The sequence below is a fragment of the Manihot esculenta genome, chromosome 8, assembly GCF_001659605.2.
Source record: "Manihot esculenta cultivar AM560-2 chromosome 8, M.esculenta_v8, whole genome shotgun sequence".
NCBI classification, from domain to species: Eukaryota; Viridiplantae; Streptophyta; class Magnoliopsida; order Malpighiales; family Euphorbiaceae; genus Manihot; species Manihot esculenta.
Window position 1 is genome coordinate 6,308,646 of NC_035168.2, and position 19,531 is coordinate 6,328,176.

Below are 19,531 nucleotides of genomic sequence, written 5' to 3' on the forward strand. Positions count from 1 at the left end.
CGCTGGAGCCATCCTGTAGGGAGGAATAGAGATCGGTCTAGTTCCAGGCATCAATTCTATCTCGAACTCTATCTCCCTAGCAGGTGGTAAACCTGGCAGCTCGTCTGGGAAGACATCCTGAAATTCTCTGACAACTGGCGCTGAGACTAGCTCCCTGACCTGACTATCTAGCTCTCTCACATGAGCCAAATACCCCTGACACCCCTTCCTAAGCAACCTACGAGCCTGAAGGGCTGATATCAGACCTCTATGTGTACCCTCTTGTCTCCTCTGAAGACGACCTCTGACCCGTTCTGATATCTAAACCTGACTACCTTGTCTCTGCAGTCCAACTGGAAAGATTGAGAAAAAGTGAAGAAAAAGCTGGAAAAGTGATTGGGTCTGAGTGATTTGGCCAAATCACTCGCAGGAACTGGCCAAATCACTCGCAGAGACAGAGACAGAAACTGGACTGAACCCCAGGAAGCGATTGGGGCAAATTGAGCAAGTGATTTGCCCAAATCACTCGCAGAATCTGCCCAAATCACTTTGATAGTAGAAAATACAGCAGAGGCGGGAAAAGAGCAGAAAATCCAAATTCAAAGGAAAGAAGTCCAAACCCACTTCAAACACTACAAGATCAATCCCAAGAGCCACGCCCCTCATTTAGAGAGTTCCATTCTCAATCAAACACAAAATTCAAAGAGGAATCAAAAACTACAAAGAAGACCAAATCAAATTGAGATTACAAAACCCTAATCAAATTGGACTTGGGACTCTCCAGCTATAAAAGGGCAGCATCAAAGGCATCTCAGGATCTCTTCCAGCATCTGCCATCCTCGGAAATTCTCCAGCAACACAGCAGAAACTTTCTTTCTTTCTTTTCTTCTTTATTTTTGTATTTTAGTCACCATGAGTGGCTAAATTCATTATTTTCTAGTTGAAGTTGAGAATATTCAAATTTGTGATGAATTGGGAGGTTTAATACTCCATTGTTGAACTCTTGCTTGTTTCAATATTTATGCAATCTGATTCTTTCTATAATTATTGCTTTGCTTTTAGAATCAATTAAGGCCTGTTGCTTTTAATTGCATAAGTAATATGTTGTTTGAATGGTTTAGGTCCGTAATTGCTTAGATTGTTTAAACACAAATTTAATCAAGTTGCATAATCTGAACTTGACCACGCGGTTGGCAAGGTTAGAGTTAGGTTTCTCTAAGTCTTCATGCAGTTAACAGTTGTTCGATGCCAAAGGCCCCAAGGACGTTCCTTGGCAACTTGTTAACTAGTGTTTGATTAGCGAACGTTTCCTAATCAAACTAGAATTAAGGAGGAATTTGGATTGTGAGAAGCGTCTTCCACATCCTAAACTAACTTATTGAAATAAATAAGAGTATCCAAGAAATCAATGATCAATTCTGAACAAATTGAATTAGACTCACACTTCAGCTAGAATCTCTTTCTCATTGAAATACCTTTTCAATTAAATTATTGTTCTCTTTTGCTTTTAGCTTTTAACTCATCAAAACAAACCCCCCTCTTTTACTTATTTGTTATTACTTGCCTTAGTCATTATTAGGAAGATACTTGGTGTCAATTCCCTGTGGTTCGACCCTATTGCCACTATCTGCAAATTTATTTGTTGATTGATATTAGGTTTATTTTTGACGGCTTCGACAACCGCCTATCAAAAATTGGCGCCGTTGCTGGGGAGTTGATTTAAACTAACGTATTTTCCTTTTGTGACCAGGGCTGATCGTAAAGAAGCTCTTCTTTACGATCCAGAAATTGAACGCACTGCCAAGACCTTACAAGCATGGCTACGGTAAGTATGTCTTTTCTCTCTTCTCAAATTTCTGAACTAACCTCTATGGTGAGAAATTATGGTATAAGTCAAGCCCAACAACTTCAACAAGCACATGCATTTGAAGGATTCTACGGACAGCCAAGACATAATCCCTACCTTGACACATACAATACAGGACGGGGAGACAATCCGAGCTATGGCTATATAAGGACAGACCACTACCATGACTACCAAAGAGATCTGCAATACAATCCATGTTGGGGGGACAATCCGAATTATGGCTATGCAAGGGCTGACTACTACCAAAACTATCAAGCCCAAGCAACACCTCAAAACTCCAATATGGAACTTGAAGAGATGGTAAGGAAATTGGAAATTTCTGGAAAAATTCTCCAACAGCAAGTGGATCAAGCGGTCAACTCAGTGGACGCATACATATTAAGAAGAGAGGAAGAGCTTCAAGATCTATGGGACGATGACGAAGGTTCTCAAGAAACAGACCGAGCTGTTGAGTCTGCTGCACAAATCACCACTACACTTGAATCTGAACCAGCTACTGCCCAAACAACACTTGTTGAAGTCCAAATCACTGGGGCAATTTGCCCAAATCACCCGCATCCCAGGCAGTCCATTTCCTTCTCCTTATTAATTTTCTTCATACTTATGTTTAAACATTGAGGACAATGTTTGGGATAGGTGTGGGGGTGTTTGGGGAACATTTTTTTCTTCACCATGCTTACATGTTTAGTTTTCTTCTACATTCTTTTTGTTTATTTTTGCTTAGGTTTTACCTCTGTTACACACCAGAAATTTTTTGTCTCTGCCACACATATGCACACACACACAGAACTTTGTTTTTTTTTTTCTAGCCTATTGCTTTACTCAGTATAGATGACTAAGTCAACAAAGCTTCTTACCTCATGACCCCATTAAATTATCCAACCCTTTAAATCTGAATTGAAACATGCACAGTGTGTAGCCTTTACTTAGGAAGTTTTTCTTCTTGAATTGAGTTCTTGAAACTGCTGTGGCCAATAGGAAAGGAAAATAAAATACATGCAATAAAAGTTAGTGTAATTCTCTTTGAGTTGATTTGCCCAAATTGATATAAAAAGGAAAAAGAAAAAAAAAAAAGAAACTCAGCAAATCAAAAAGCACAACCTGTTCCTATGATCTAAGACTATGAACTGTGCCTAAAAGCCACTTGGAGAAGTGACTGACTGAGTAACCGGGGGTGTATCACCCATGTACACAATCGCGTAAAAAGGTCAGTGACTTTTTCAAGGAAATAAAGTTTCGATGGTCTAAGATTATGAACAGAGCTAGTAGCCACTTGGACAAGTGACCAACTGAGTAACCGGGGGTGTATCACCCATATGCACCATCGCGTAAAAAGGTTGGTGACTTTTTCAGGCAAGGATAAAAAGTAATTAAAAATGCTTAAAATAGGGCAAGTCACTCTTAAGGGATTGCATTAAACCTAATATAAATTAATAAGCATGATCAAATAAAAAACTTTCCCTTGGCCATGGTGAACGATAGGAAACAAGGAAAGAAGGGGACAACCTTAGTACATGCATCCTACACTGTAGTGTTTCAATTTAGGAGTCTAGGGGGGGCTGATTAAGTGGTACTTAGGCTCAAAAGAAAAAGGAGCTTGATTGACTAAGTTGTTTGTTGCTTGAGGACAAGCAAAAAGCTAGGTGTGTGGGTATTTGATCAAGCATAATTTAGCCACATTTTTATTATATTTCCTACTGTTTATTTACACATTTTCTAGCTTAATTTGTGTTTTTGATATGTTTTTACAGAAAAGGAAGAAATTGGAAAGTTAGAGAAAAAGTGAAGAAAAAGCTGGAAAAGTGATTGGGTCAAAGTGATTTGCCCAAATCACTCGCAGAAACTGGCCAAATCACTCGCAGAGACAAAGACAGAAACTGGACTGAACCCCAGGAAGCGATTGGGGCAAAATGAGCAAGTGATTTGCCCAAATCACTCGCGGAATCTGCCCAAATCACTTTGATAGCAGAAAATACAGCAGAGGCGGGAAAAGAGCAGAAAATCCAAATTCAAAGGAAAGAAGTCCAAGTCCACTTCAAACACCACAAGATCAGTCCCAAGAGCCACGCCCTTCACTTAGAGAGTTCCATTCTCAATCAAATACAAAATCCAAAGAAGAATCAAAGACTACAAAGAAGACCAAATCAAATTGAGATTCCAAAACCCTAATCAAATTGGAATTGGGATTCTCCAGCTATATAAGGGCAACATCCAAACCAGCATCTCATCATCTCTTCCAGCATCTGCCATCCTCGGAAATTCTCCAGCAACACAGCATAAACTTTCTTTCTTTCTTTTCTTCTTTATTTTTGTATTTTAGTCACCATGAGTGGCTAAATTCATTATTTTCTAGTTGAAGTTGAGAATATTCAAATTTGTGATGAATTGGGAGGTTTAATACTCCATTGTTGAACTCTTGCTTGTTTCAATATTTATGCAATCTGATTCTTTCTATAATTATTGCTTTGCTTTTAGAATCAATTAAGGCATGTTGCTTTTAATTGCATAAGTAATATGTTGTTTGAATGGTTTAGGTCCGTAATTGCTTAGATTGTTTAAACACAAATTTAATCAAGTTGCATAATCTGAACTTGACCACGCGGTTGGCAAGGTTAGAGTTAGGTTTCTCTAAGTCTTCATGCAGTTAACAGTTGTTCGATGCCAAAGGCCCCAAGGACGTTCATTGGCAACTTGTTAACTAGTGTTTGATTAGCGAACGTTTCCTAATCAAACTAGAATTAAGGAGGAATTTGGATTGTGAGAAGCGTCTTCCACATCCTAAACTAACTTATTGAAATAAATAAGAGTATCCAAGAAATCAATGATCAATTCTGAACAAATTGAATTAGACTCACACTTCAGCTAGAATCTCTTTCTAATTGAAATACCTTTTCAATTAAATTATTGTTCTATTTTGCTTTTAGCTTTTAACTCATCAAAACAAACCCCCCTCTTTTACTTATTTGTTATTACTTGCCTTAGTCATTATTAGGAAGATACTTGGTGTCAATTCCCTGTGGTTCGACCCTATTGCCACTATCTGCAAATTTATTTGTTGATTGATAATAGGTTTATTTTTGACGGCTTCGACAACCGCCTATCAAAAATTGGCGCCGTTGCCGGGGAGTTGATTTAAACTAACGTATTTTCCTTTTGTGACCAGGGCTGATCGTAAAGAAGCTCTTCTTTACGATCCAGAAATTGAACGCACTGCCAAGACCTTACAAGCATGGCTACGGTAAGTATGTCTTTTCTCTCTTCTCAAATTTCTGAACTAACCTCTATGGTGAGAAATTATGGTATAAGTCAAGCCCAACAACTTCAACAAGCACATGCATTTGAAGGATTCTACGGACAGCCAAGACATAATCCCTACCTTGACACATACAATACAGGACGGGGAGACAATCTGAGCTATGGCTATACAAGGACAGACCACTACCATGACTACCAAAGAGATCTGCAATACAATCCATGTTGGGGGGACAATCCGAATTATGGCTATGCAAGGGCTGACTACTACCAAAACTATCAAGCCCAAGCAACACCTCAAAACTCCAATATGGAACTTGAAGAGATGGTAAGGAAATTGGAAATTTCTGGAAAAATTCTCCAACAGCAAGTGGATCAAGCGGTCAACTCAGTGGACGCATACATGTTAAGAAGAGAGGAAGAGCTTCAAGATCTATGGGACGATGACGAAGGTTCTCAAGAAACAGACCGAGCTGTTGAGTCTGCTGCACAAATCACCACTACACTTGAATCTGAACCAGCTACTGCCCAAACAACACTTGTTGAAGCTTCTGCCATCCAAGAGACAGCAACTACTGTAAAAAATTTAGACTTTGCTGCTGTCCAACCTACTGCAAATAGAGACAACAGTTGCTGTCCACCTGCTGAAAATTCCACAATTACATCAGCAATTGCTGCACCTGCTGTCCAAAAATCAGCAAGTGCTGAATCTACCACCATTACATCCCTTGTTGTTGTCCAAACACCAGCAACCTCAGAAATTGACACCACTGAACCAGAAGTTGTTGCACTCGCTGAACCAGCAACATACACCACTCAAACAGCTCCTGAACAGCCAGCAAAGAAGCAACAAGTGGGACAAATGGCTTCATCCTTGAGTAAGCTTGAATCACAAGGAAAGCTACCTTCCCAAACTGAGATAAATCCAAGGCAAAATGCTAATGCCATCACATTGAGGAGTGAAAAAGAGCTGCAAGACAGTAGGGCTGAAAAATTGCAAAAACAGGCCATGGAAAAAAATCTGCCAGAAAGTGATCAGGGCAGTGATTTGCCCAAATCACCCAGACAATTTGCCCAAATCAGTGAGCAGACAAACATGACAGAAGGTGATCTGCCCAAATCACCCAGACAATCTGCCCAAATCAGTGAGCAGACGGACACGACAGAAGGTGATCAGCCCAAATCATCAGTGCAAGCAGAATTCAATTTGCCCAAATCACCAATGCAGACAGACACGATAGGCAGTCGATCTGCCCAAATCATCAGCGATGATCTGCCCAAATCAATCAGCAGACAGCAGGCAGAGTCCCAGATAGCAGCTGCACCAGATCTGAAGCCCTTGCCCAGCCACCTCAAATATGCCTACTTGGAAGTTGAAAATACACTTCCAGTAATTATTTCCAACCAACTCAGCAAGGAGGAAGACGAAAAGCTCCTTGATATGTTAAGGAAACACAAGAAAGCAATTGGGTGGACCTTGGAGGACGTAAAAGGCACCTCAAGACCCTTTGGTGGAGGCTCATCTCACCAGAATCAAGGACAGAATGCAGCATATGGAGCACTTGTTGCAGCTGCTGGTGGACCATTTTTCTGCCCACAGACCAGCCACGACAGTGATTTGGCCGAGTGATTTGCCCAAATCACTTGGCCTAATCACTCACATCTCAGGCAGTCCCTTTCCTTCTCCTTATTAATTTTTTCATATTTATGTTTAAACATTGAGGACAATGTTTGGGATAGGTGTGGGGGTATTTACTGCTAGGTTATATTTTTGCATTGTTTACATTATCTTTTTGCTTTCTTTTTTGTTTCATTTTGCATCTTTTTGCCCCATAAACACACACCAAAATTTTTTCTTTTTTCACACATTTTTTTTTCACACACACACACAGAATTTTGACTTAGTTTTTGCTCTACTCAGCATAGATAACAAGGTTAAAAGAGCTTCCTATCTCATGACCCCATTGATTATCCAACCCTTTAAACCTAAATTGAACCATGCACAGTGTGTAGCCTTTACTTAGAAAGTTTTTCTTCTTGAATTGAGTTCTTGAAACTGCTGTGGCCAATAGGAAAGGAAAATAAAATACATGCAATAAAAGTTAGTGTAATTCTCTTTGAGTTGATTTGCCCAAATTGATATAAAAAGGAAAAAGAAAAAGAAAAACTCAGTAAATCAAAAAGCACAACCTGTTCCTATGATCTAAGGCTATGAACTGAGCTGATAGTCACTTGGACAAGTGACCAACTGAGTAACCGGAGGTGTATTACCCATGTGCACTGTCGCGTAAAAAGGTTGGTGACTTTTCAAGCATAAAATAAAGTTTCGATGGTCTAAGATTATGAACAGAGCTAGTAGCCACTTGGACAAGTAACCAATTGAGTAACTGGGGGTGTATCACCCATATGCACCATCGCGTAAAAATGTTGGTGATTTTTTCAGGCAAGGATAAAAAGTGCTGGTAATTAAAAATGCTTAAAATAGGGCAAGTCACTCTTAAGGGATTGCATTAAACCTAATATAAAAGAATAAGCATGATCAAATCAAAAACTTTCCCTTGGCCATGTGAGCGATAGGAAACAAGGAAAGAAGGGGACAACCTTAGTACATGCATCCTACACTGTAGTGTTTCAATTTAGGAGTCTAGGGGGGCTGATTAAGTGGTACTTAGGCTCAAAAGAAAAAGGGGCTTGATTTACTAAGTTATTTATTGCTTGAGGACAAGCAAAAAGCTAGGTGTGGGGGTATTTGATCAAGCATAATTTAGCCACATTTTTATTATATTTATTACTTTTTATTTACACATTTTTCTAGCTTAATTTGTGTTTTTGTCATGTTTTTGCAGAAAAGGAAGAAATTGGAAAGATTGAGAAAAAGTGAAGAAAAAGCTGGAAAAGTGATTGGGTCTGAGTGATTTGGCCAAATCACTCGCAGGAACTGGCCAAATCACTCGCAGAGACAGAGACAGAAACTGGACTGAACCCCAGGAAGCGATTGGGGCAAATTGAGCAAGTGATTTGCCCAAATCACTCGCAGAATCTGCCCAAATCACTTTGATAGCAGAAAATACAGCAGAGGCGGGAAAAGAGCAGAAAATCCAAATTCAAAGGAAAGAAGTCCAAACCCACTTCAAACACTACAAGATCAATCCCAAGAGCCACGCCCCTCATTTAGAGAGTTCCATTCTCAATCAAACACAAAATTCAAAGAGGAATCAAAAACTACAAAGAAGACCAAATCAAATTGAGATTACAAAACCCTAATCAAATTGGACTTGGGACTCTCCAGCTATAAAAGGGCAGCATCAAAGGCATCTCAGGATCTCTTCCAGCATCTGCCATCCTCGGAAATTCTCCAGCAACACAGCAGAAACTTTCTTTCTTTCTTTTCTTCTTTATTTTTGTATTTTAGTCACCATGAGTGGCTAAATTCATTATTTTCTAGTTGAAGTTGAGAATATTCAAATTTGTGATGAATTGGGAGGTTTAATACTCCATTGTTGAACTCTTGCTTGTTTCAATATTTATGCAATCTGATTCTTTCTATAATTATTGCTTTGCTTTTAGAATCAATTAAGGCCTGTTGCTTTTAATTGCATAAGTAATATGTTGTTTGAATGGTTTAGGTCCGTAATTGCTTAGATTGTTTAAACACAAATTTAATCAAGTTGCATAATCTGAACTTGACCACGCGGTTGGCAAGGTTAGAGTTAGGTTTCTCTAAGTCTTCATGCAGTTAACAGTTGTTCGATGCCAAAGGCCCCAAGGACATTCCTTGGCAACTTGTTAACTAGTGTTTGATTAGCGAACGTTTCCTAATCAAACTAGAATTAAGGAGGAATTTGGATTGTGAGAAGCGTCTTCCACATCCTAAACTAACTTATTGAAATAAATAAGAGTATCCAAGAAATCAATGATCAATTCTGAACAAATTGAATTAGACTCACACTTCAGCTAGAATCTCTTTCTCATTGAAATACCTTTTCAATTAAATTATTGTTCTCTTTTGCTTTTAGCTTTTAACTCATCAAAACAAACCCCCCTCTTTTACTTATTTGTTATTACTTGCCTTAGTCATTATTAGGAAGATACTTGGTGTCAATTCCCTGTGGTTCGACCCTATTGCCACTATCTGCAAATTTATTTGTTGATTGATAATAGGTTTATTTTTTACGGCTTCGACAACCGCCTATCAGTCATGGTGAAGATCCTGGCTGGAGCTGATGGGCCTTCACCTCGGGAACCAGAAGAAGAGGCTGCCCCTCTCCCTCTACCTCTGCCACTGCCCTGAGTTGTGGCTGGAGCTGCTGGCTGTGCCACACTACCAGAAGCTGTCTGCTGGGGCTGGCCCATAAAAGGTGCTCTAGGACACTCCCGAGCCATGTGTCCCTCCTGTCCACATCTGAAACATGCATTAGTCCCAGCCCGACACACTCCCTTGTGTGGCTTCCCACACCTTAGGCATTCTGTACCATCTGAGCCTGAGCTCGAGCCACCGCCTAATCCCAGACCGGATTTCAACTTACTCCAGAACTTGTTCTTCTTCGGCTTCTTGGTGGTGTTACTCCACCTCTTGCTACCTGAGCTCTGAGAAGAGGGACCTGGCCCTCCTCTACCTGGGGTCTTAACTCCTGAAGACTGGGTCACTGATTGCTTCACTGACCCTTCAATTATAGCACTAGCCTCCATCCTTCGAGCCATATCCACCACAGTGTGGAAACTTTCCCTCTCAACTGACTGAATCAAAGAGGAGTACCTAGAATGCAGTTTCATGACATATCTCTTGGCTTTCTTCGAATCTGTATCTAGAGCTTGCCCTGAAAAAGGCAATAGCTCCAAAAATTTATCCGTGTACTCCTCTACACTCATGTGTTCTGTCTGCCTTAGCTACTCAAACTCAATCATCTTCAGTTCTCTGGAACTGTCTGGAAAAGCCCATCCAGCAAACTCATTTGCAAATTCCTCCCATGACATGCCGTCTAGTCTTGGGTCCACATAACACTTGAACCATTCCCGTGCCTTTTTGCACTTTAAAGTGAACCCTGCCATTTGAATGGCTCTGCTGTCGTCTGCCCCTAGCTCGTCAGTTATCGTCTTCACTACCCTCAGGTACTCAAAGGGATCATCCCCTGACTTGTATTTGGGAGCATCCATCTTAAGGTAATCTGTCATCTTCACTTTGCTCCCACCGGCTGAGCTAAGTCTAGAAGGTTTAGTAACTGGGGCTGCTGGTTCTGTAGGTGGTGGAGGTGGGGGTGCAGCATTCCCCGAGGTGGGGTTTGCCGGGGTAGGATAGAAGGGTGAGGGTGGATAGGCTGGGTACTGTGGGTAAGGTGGATAGAATGGTGGACAAGGCATGTAGGTAGGGTAGGGGTTAAAGCTGGAATAATCCGATGTGCCTCCCATCGGGTACCCTGAACCTGTGGGAAGGGTGGATAATGGGGTGGAAAACCATACCCCGAGGCCTAAGCGCCTCCCTGTGACTCCCCTGTCCCTTCTTCCGACATGCTGACATCCAGATTCCCATCCCTCCTCTGGTCCTCTTCCGTAACCTCTCTCACATCTGAAGAACTTCCTCCTCTATCTGTCCCCCTTCTGCTAGCATCAAAAGACCTTCTAGAGTCCCTTGACACTCTTTCTCTGTTTGATCTACATGACATTGCCCTAGGCAATGTCAGGAGGATGGGCGCTCGTGCCCTCATCCTCAGGTGGTACTCCAGTCAATCGTGCAGATCGACGAGTTCCTCTCATCCTATTTTCTGAAAAGCAGTACACATCACACAAACATTAGTATCATATGGTTCATATGGAAACACATGAAACCGCATCACATACATATCATTCATATCATAGCATTAATGCTCATGCATATAATCATGGCATTTCACATCATCATACAAGACAGGACTCAACATCCTATCCTAGTGGACATGATCTTCCTATTGTGCTTGACCTTCTATAACATCTATGAGCCCAACACTCTAGGTCCGACCATATGAACCTAGGGCTCTGATACCATTCTGTAACGACCCGAACATCGGACCGCTACCGGCGCTAGGATCCAGGTCGGCTTAAGGCCGCCGGAACCCGTAGCAAGCCTGACATACAACCTGAAAACCTGTTTAATCCCACACATGATCAACAACATACATAAAATTTTGAACTTTTCTTTTACCAAGCTCAACCTGTGCATGCCCATAACCATAAACATAAACATAAACCCCACACTGGAGCTCTCATCAAATGCTCCAATGGGGCATCTCATCATACACAAGCTTGGAGGAACATAACATCGTAAAACATAGATCATGCTTACAAAAGGGAATTCTATACAAACTCGGTCAAGCACAACTTCTAAACCTCAATATCATTTTTACATAACATAGCTGTTCATAACTTTACATCATTTTACAATTTATCATGTCCACATTCTATCTATTACATACACATGACTTCATTACTCTTGCTGACCTCCTGGTCTACCCTGTACCTGCAAACCTGGGGGTTAATCTTCAACTAGACCTTTCTCATATTTGATTTACTCTACTTTTAATTCTTCGCTTTATTTTATTGCTTTCATCATTAGATTAACTGAATCAATTTCAAAACCCCCCCTTTTACTTTTATTGTCAGTTTATTTCGCTTTCAGTTTATTCGCTTTCAGTCTATTTTCTTGGTCTTGATAAGGAAGATAGGTAAGTTTTCAATTTCCTGTGGATTCGATCCTTTCACCACTATCTGCAGTAGTAATATTGTTGATAACTAAAAATGTTATTTTTGACCGGTTTCGACAACCGACAGTCAATTCTGCTATGTACAGGCACATCATTGGAAAACTTATGTATGTGACCCTTACAAGACCAAACATTAACTATGTTATACGTGTATTATCACAGTTTATGGACAAGTCTGCACATGTTCATCTAGATACAGCATACAAGGTTAGGTACTTAAAAGGGACACCAGAGCAAGGATTATTTCTTTCAACAAGCTTAGAACTAAAGTTGATTGCATATTCTGATAGTGACAGGAAAAAATTATTTTGAAACCAGAAGATCATTAACTGGTTTTTGTATATTCCTTGGCAAATCTCTTATAAGCCGAAAATCAAAGAAACAATCAATAGTTTCAAGAAGCTTAACTCAAGCAGAATATAGAATCATGGCTACAACAGTTTTTGAAATAGTGTGGTTAAAGGCTTTGGTCACAGACCTAAATGTAACCATTCCTCAACTTGTGCAACTCTACTGGGATAGTAGCTCAGCCATTTATATTTCCAAGAATCCAGTCTTTTATGAAAGAACTAAATACATTGAAATAGATTGTTATTTTATTAGAGAAAATGTGTTAGAAGGATTGTAATTAATTGCATTTTACCCCTAATATGTGTATATAAAGACTAATATTGCATGTACTACGGTATATATACATATGCAACTAATAACAAATACGTGATAAAATACTAGTAGTTTTTACAAACATGGTTTCACAAATTTTACTTAATTTGGATGTACAAACTAATTTATACATTAGTAAAAAAGAATTTTAATATGTAAATAACCTTTAATTAAACTTGGAATTCATTTCATATATATGTTGTTAATCAATTATGCGAATTCATTAAGATTTATAGTGGAACTAATTTCCATTTCTTTTGAAATTCCATTCTCCGTTTGAAATCAAGAAATTGATTTTTTTTTTATAATTCTCTTGTTTAAAAACTTAAAAATAAAAATATTTTTAAAAAAATTAAAATCTTATATGATTTTATAAAAATTCATATAAATTCTTTTTTTATAAAATAAATCACGCTAAATGGAGATACTGAGATAAGAAGTCAAGTTCAGATACTATAACAAAAACTAGTTAGAATGCATCATCACATACACAGCTAGCTTATAAGGAAGCTGTAGTTTTTATCATACAAAGGAAGGATAATTAGTTTACATAGTAAAGAGCAGACAGATTGAAAATAAAATATATTTCTATTAGCTTAAAAGAAAGGACAATAATTATTGGTCGGCAAGACAAAGTATGCTGTTCCACCCCCAAGCTGAGTTCATAAAATGATCATGAAGCTTAGCAAATGGGTCCGTGTTTAAGTACTCCAAAAGTTGAGAGATGTCCAAGCAAAAGGTGAAAGAAATAGCATTTCATCTGTTCCTATGGTCATATGTATTATTGTTTGGAGATAGACAGCTTCTGTTGCAGATTTTTTAGGTGCTTGCTTGCGTAAGTTATGTCACACTCATTTTCTAATTTGTAAAAACGGATATAACTCGAAAAACTAATAGAATTTTTCCTAAATATATATATATATATAACCGTATCACACATCAGCAAAATGCAGAAAATTAAAATTGTATATAATAATTGGTATGAATCTATTAAATAATTTGGATTAACTATTTTGGGTCAAGTGGAAAGTGGATTCAAAAGTTATTTGGGTCAGTTTGGGTAACAGAGTTACTCTAGATCAGAAAATTATGCAGAGTTGGTGGACCTGCAAGGAAAGGCTACCCGTGTAAGACGAGGTAAAACCGGCAGAAATACTAATATAATAGGTAATACAAAACTACTAAATAATTTGGGTTAACTATTTTTTATTCAAGTGAAAAGTAGATCAAAAAAATATTTGGATCAGTTTAGGCCGAATTATTACCAATTAATTCAGAAATTTTAAGTTTTCAAGAAGTTATAATAAATTCAGTTTGTTTGGGCAATATTTTATTTTTAACATGCTAGTAAGTCAAGGAAGCCAATTTAGTCACTTAAGTAAAATAATTTACTTAATTTTTAGAAGGTAAATTACTTTTTAAAAAGTTAAAAAGTTTGAACCAAACAATACTTAAAGTAAAAGTATTTTTTTTTATTTTATGTTATATCTTAATATCCCACATTTGAAATAAATTAGATGTAAAGAAAGATTACAATTGAATTTTTATATGATTATATTTATATGACTTCTGTTTCTTTTAAAATAATTTTTTTAAAGTTAAAAAAAATTGAATCATTTTATTTGAATATAAAAATTAATTAAATTAATTAATTAATTAAATTTTCACAAAATTTATTGATTTTAAAAGGGAGAGTTTATGAATACATATCTTAGTGCATTAGCTGTGCTCCTTGCTTATTGGGTTTCAATCTTATAGACAATGAAGCATATTTATCATTTTGTTATATTAAAATTCTGTTTGTTTATAGAAAATAATTTATATTTAAAAGATATTTTTCATAAAAATATTTTTTATAAAAATTATTTTTTATGAAAAATGTTTTAGAATGATATAATTTATTTTTTATTATTTAATTTTAATTTAAAAATAAAATTTATTAATAAATTTATATATAGAAATCTTAATAAAAACTTTAAAATATGAAAAATAACTTTTTTTTAATTTTAAATATTAAAAAATATGAAAAATATTTTTTTAAAAAATATTTTCCGTAAAGTAAAATAAATAGAGGTTGAAGAAAAAGATTAATGTGCAATAAGAACTAAGCACCAAATTAAATCTGAAACTTGTTTTATGATGAGATTTTTGTCAATATCAAACAGGAATTTTCTCAAAAGTGATGGGAGAAAAGGGTTGCTGAAGGGAAAGAAAGTGAATGATAAGTAATAAGGAAAATTAATATTTCCTCATTAAAAAAAAAAAGTTAAATTCTATTGTCATTTATATATAGTTAATATGATTAAACAATAATATTTAATTTAATTTTTTTAATATACTCTCCATTTATATGATGTCATTCAAATTAAATAATTCAGATTGTATTTTTAAAATTAATGAATTTTATTTTTAATATATATTAAATTATAATATGTTAATAATTAAATATCATTTTAAAAAGAAAAAGTAACTTATAATACTGTATAATGAATAAAAAAATACATATATTATGACCTTATTTAGTTCAATTGCTTTCTTTTATAAGTAATTTAATTAGATTAGGGTAAATAAGTTATTTTCTATATTAATAAAAGAAAAATTCGACTTTTTAAAAAATTAAAAAAAAATACCAACTAAATAAAAATAATTTTCATATTTTTTAAAGTACCTTAATTGAATTATTTCCAAACTTTTCCTACAATTGTTTTTTAATAATTACTATCTTGTCAGTGTAGTTTATTCTAACTAATGAAAATGATGCTCTTGTAGTTTTATAATTATATTAAAATGTTAAGACATTTTAATTTTATTAACTAAAACGCACATCCATTAATTTTTATATATTTTTATTGTTAAAATTTTTTAAAATAATTAAAATACTCATATAATTTTAAAATTATAATAAAATACGCTTATATTTTTATTATATTAATTAAATAAAAAACACTTATATTTTTGTATTCGTATTATCTTTCTCATTAAATAAAACTCACCACCTATTTTTTTTTTTTTATTTATGTCTATATTCTCTCTCGGTCTCTCATATCTCTCTTTATATTTTTTTCTTAAAACACAGAGATTTACTTAGGAGTGAGCAGTATTCGGTTCAAATCAAAAAAATCGATCGAATCGAATTGATTTAAAAATTTGGTTCGGTTTTTATACATTTCGATTCAATTAGGTTTTTAATTTCAGAAATTTCAGTTATTTCGATTATTTCGGTTCGGTTCGATTTTGATAAAAAAAAAACCAAAAAAACCAAACCGAACCGATTAGTAATAATAATATATTTGTTCAATAATATAGAGAAATTAAATCGGTTCAGCCCGAAATAAAGCACAATTCTTCGATGGCTGAGCAATTGAGCAAAATATTGTATTTAAGTTAAGCAAAGTAACATCTCATTTTATATCTGGGTATAGCCTCTCGTTTCTCTAATTTAGCCAGTTCTTCTGCTCAGCCTATATCCTTCTTTTCTTCACCTCCTTTCTTTCATTCATATTTGAAGTAATCGTTAGTATAAATAATCTCATCTCCAATGCTCAACATCTTAACTGCATAGATTCTATTCTCTAACTCATCACAAAAGATAATATGAATCAAAGCTCTCAACATCTCTTTCTTGTGGGGAAAATCATATCCCAAAAATCCTTTCATATACATGTGGTTAAGCAGGCCTTATCCAAATCATGTAAACCAAAAAAGGATTTTACTATTGTGGCTAAGCAGAACAATATTTTTCTCTTCAGATTCAACCATGAGATTGATGTTTCTACAGTTCTTTTGAATCGACCATGGAGTATTCAGAATCAACTGATATCCATAGCCTCCAGACTTGGCCTTCGAAGAACTCTCCTTCAACAAATTGCCTTTCTAGGTTCATGCTTATGGTCTCCCACCAAATCATCTCTCAACCCAAAGTGTTGTTCTTATTAGGAATTTTATTGGCAATTTTCTGGATGTGGATTTCACTATAGATGGTGTCATTGGAGTTCCGTTTTTTCTCAGGATTCATATATTGATACACCTAGAAAAATCTCTCCCAACTGGTTTTAACAACAAAAAGATAAATGGAAGTCTAAGTTGGATTCAGTTCAAGTATGAAAAGCTATCAGATTTATGTTTTTCATGTGAGAGATTTAATCACTTCATCAAACACTGCTCCTATAAGGATATTAGTTATGATAATGGAGAAAATAAGAAGCCAGTTGGTTATGACCCATAGCTAAAAGCTTATCTGTCCAACAAAGTGGAGCACAAGCAACCTCCTTCTACTTTATTGGATCAGAATTCTCAAGATCAACGAATTCAGAAAAACACAACCTCCTCTTCATCTATTCCAAAAACCTTATCACCCCTTTCTTTCACGGTACAGATATCCACATCCTCCCTACCTCAACCACATCAATACTTACCTCCTCTTCCCTACCCAAACAAAATGAACTTTGTAGAATCTGAGTTCCCTTTTCTTTCCACATGCAATACAGATGCCAGAAACCCCACCGTTGTCGGTGAACCACTAAACCCACAACCCATAACGACTCCTTCCTTCCTGGATAATACACAAAGGTCTTCAAGATCTTTGTCCACATGTAATGACCCGGCAAATGCATAGATACCTGTGCCATCCTCTGAACCACCAAACCTCTTTTTACCACAACCCTTCACGAGGAATCAAATGATCTCTTTTTTCCAACAATACTTAGATGAATCCGAAAGGAATCACATCAGAGCTAATCACTTCTTTGACAAGTTTCCTTTTCTGGTTAACCATTTTCAAACGGCTGCTTGGAATTTAATGTAAAGTTCTTCGCACCATAAAGTTGAGCTGATATCTGTTTCACCGTCTTTTTAGGGTACCGATGATCTGTTTCTTGGGAGCTTCTTTCAAGAGATATGTAATCATCCTTTTGGGCTGGATTATAATAATTCTATAGAGAATAACTCTTTTACTGGGCCTAACTCAGAGGGTAAGAGGCCCAAGTCACCTGAACCTCTCTTTTTCTTCTGGGCCACCTCTTCTTCTAATACTACAAGACCCAAGAATCCTTCTATTTGAGAAAGAAGACATTTTAAGCCCAGCTCAAAATGCATCAGTCCTAAACGGGGCCCCAAGAGTGATAACCTTTTCTGTTGCCTTGGGTCTAGAGAGCCTAATCTCATGGGGCAACCTGATTACTATAGCTAAAGAATTTTCCAGTAAAAAACCTGTGGAAGCTAATACAATGACTGAAATAGCTACTGAGCTTCATACAGAATTAATATCTCACATGAGCTGGAAGAGGAGAGCTCAATCCTCTCAACCACAAAATTCAGGTGTTATCATTATTGAATTAGAACCAAACTCTGATATAGAAAAACGTACACGCGCTGTTGATCAAGCTATCGAAACAACCAAGAAGCTTTGTTCTAGTATTTCTTCTTCTGATAGGGTGGGAGAGACTAGCCTCAAATGACCCCAACATGATCAATAAATCTTATCTCTTGGAACTGTCAGGGTATGGGAAATCCCCTGACAGTTCATCATCTCAATGGGTTATGTAGAATCCATTGTCCTCTTCTTTTTATTATAGAAACAAAAAATAAAAGCAGAATGGTTAAGAAGGTTATTAACAGTTGTGGTTTCCAACATTTAGTTTTGGTTAATCCCCATAGTAACTCGGGTGGCTTTGTGTTGGCTTAGAATTCTTTTTGTAATATTCCCGTTGTTAAAATGGCCATCTTTTTCATATTTGTTGTAATAGCTAATCCAATTTTGGCAATGAATTAGAACCTCCTTTTTATTTATATTAATTCTTCTGAATATGTGATGCATGATCAATTAGATTTTCTCTCCCCTTATTGCACCAACCTTAATGATCCTATTTTTTGTGCAGGAGACTTTAATGCTATTTTTAATTCTAATGAAAAGATTGGTGGGAACTCATGTGTTGATGCCAAATCTCTTATCTTCCACCACTTTATTAATCGAATCAATTTTATAAATTTGAGTTTGAAAGCTCCGGCTATGACTTAGAATAACAAGAGAGACGGTTCCAATAATATTTAGAAAAGAATTTACAGGTGCTTAGCTACGTCTCGTTGACTCTCTAATTTTTCGAGAGTTGTTCACCATTTACAGGATGTTGGATCGGATCACCGTCCTCTCCTCACCACTTTTGAGCCCCTTGTTCAAAAATCAAAGCAATATTTCAAGTTTGACTCCCGTTGGTGTAATGTTCAAGAGATTGAAAATCTTATTTCTAAGAGGTGGTGCAGTAATAGTAGAGACAGTGGCCTATCCAGCATTCAATTTAGAATCAAACAATGCAGACATACTTTAGTTTCATGGCACAAAAATCATCCATTAAATGCGAGACATAGAATTGATCTCCTTCAAAAAGAGCTTGAAATTGCCAAAAGAAACTTGATTCCTTGGAATGGGTCTCATATCAAGGAACTTGAAAGTGCTCTTGAGATAGAATGTAAGTGCGAAGAAGCCTTCTGGGCGCAAAAAGCTAGACTAAGTTGGCTTCAATTAGGTGACCGTAATATTGGTTATTTCCATGGTCGGGTTACCCAATATAGAAGGAGGAATACGCTCATGGGGTTTTAGGACCATAATGGCATTTGGAGAACTTCTTTACCAGAAATGCAAAGCATTGCATAGAATTATTTTCATAATATTTATACTTTCACACATCCTATGAACTTTAATGATGTCACAATGAACATCCTTTCGCGGGTCGCTGATGAGATGAACTATACCCTTACCGGATCGGTCTCTAGAGAGGAAATATGTGCTGCTACTTTTAACATCAATTCTTCCATGGCACCGAGTGAGGACGGGATGACAAGGCTTTTCTATCAACGTTTTTGGTATATCGTTGGGGAGGATATTTGTAATGCAATTTCTCTTTTCTTTCAAAGTGGAAAGCTGCCTAAAGGAGTCAACCACACGCTAATAACCTTAATTCCTAAAGTCAAGAATGTAGAATCTATGAAAGACATTCGTCCGATTGGGTTGTGTAATGCCCTTTACAAGGTCATTTACTAA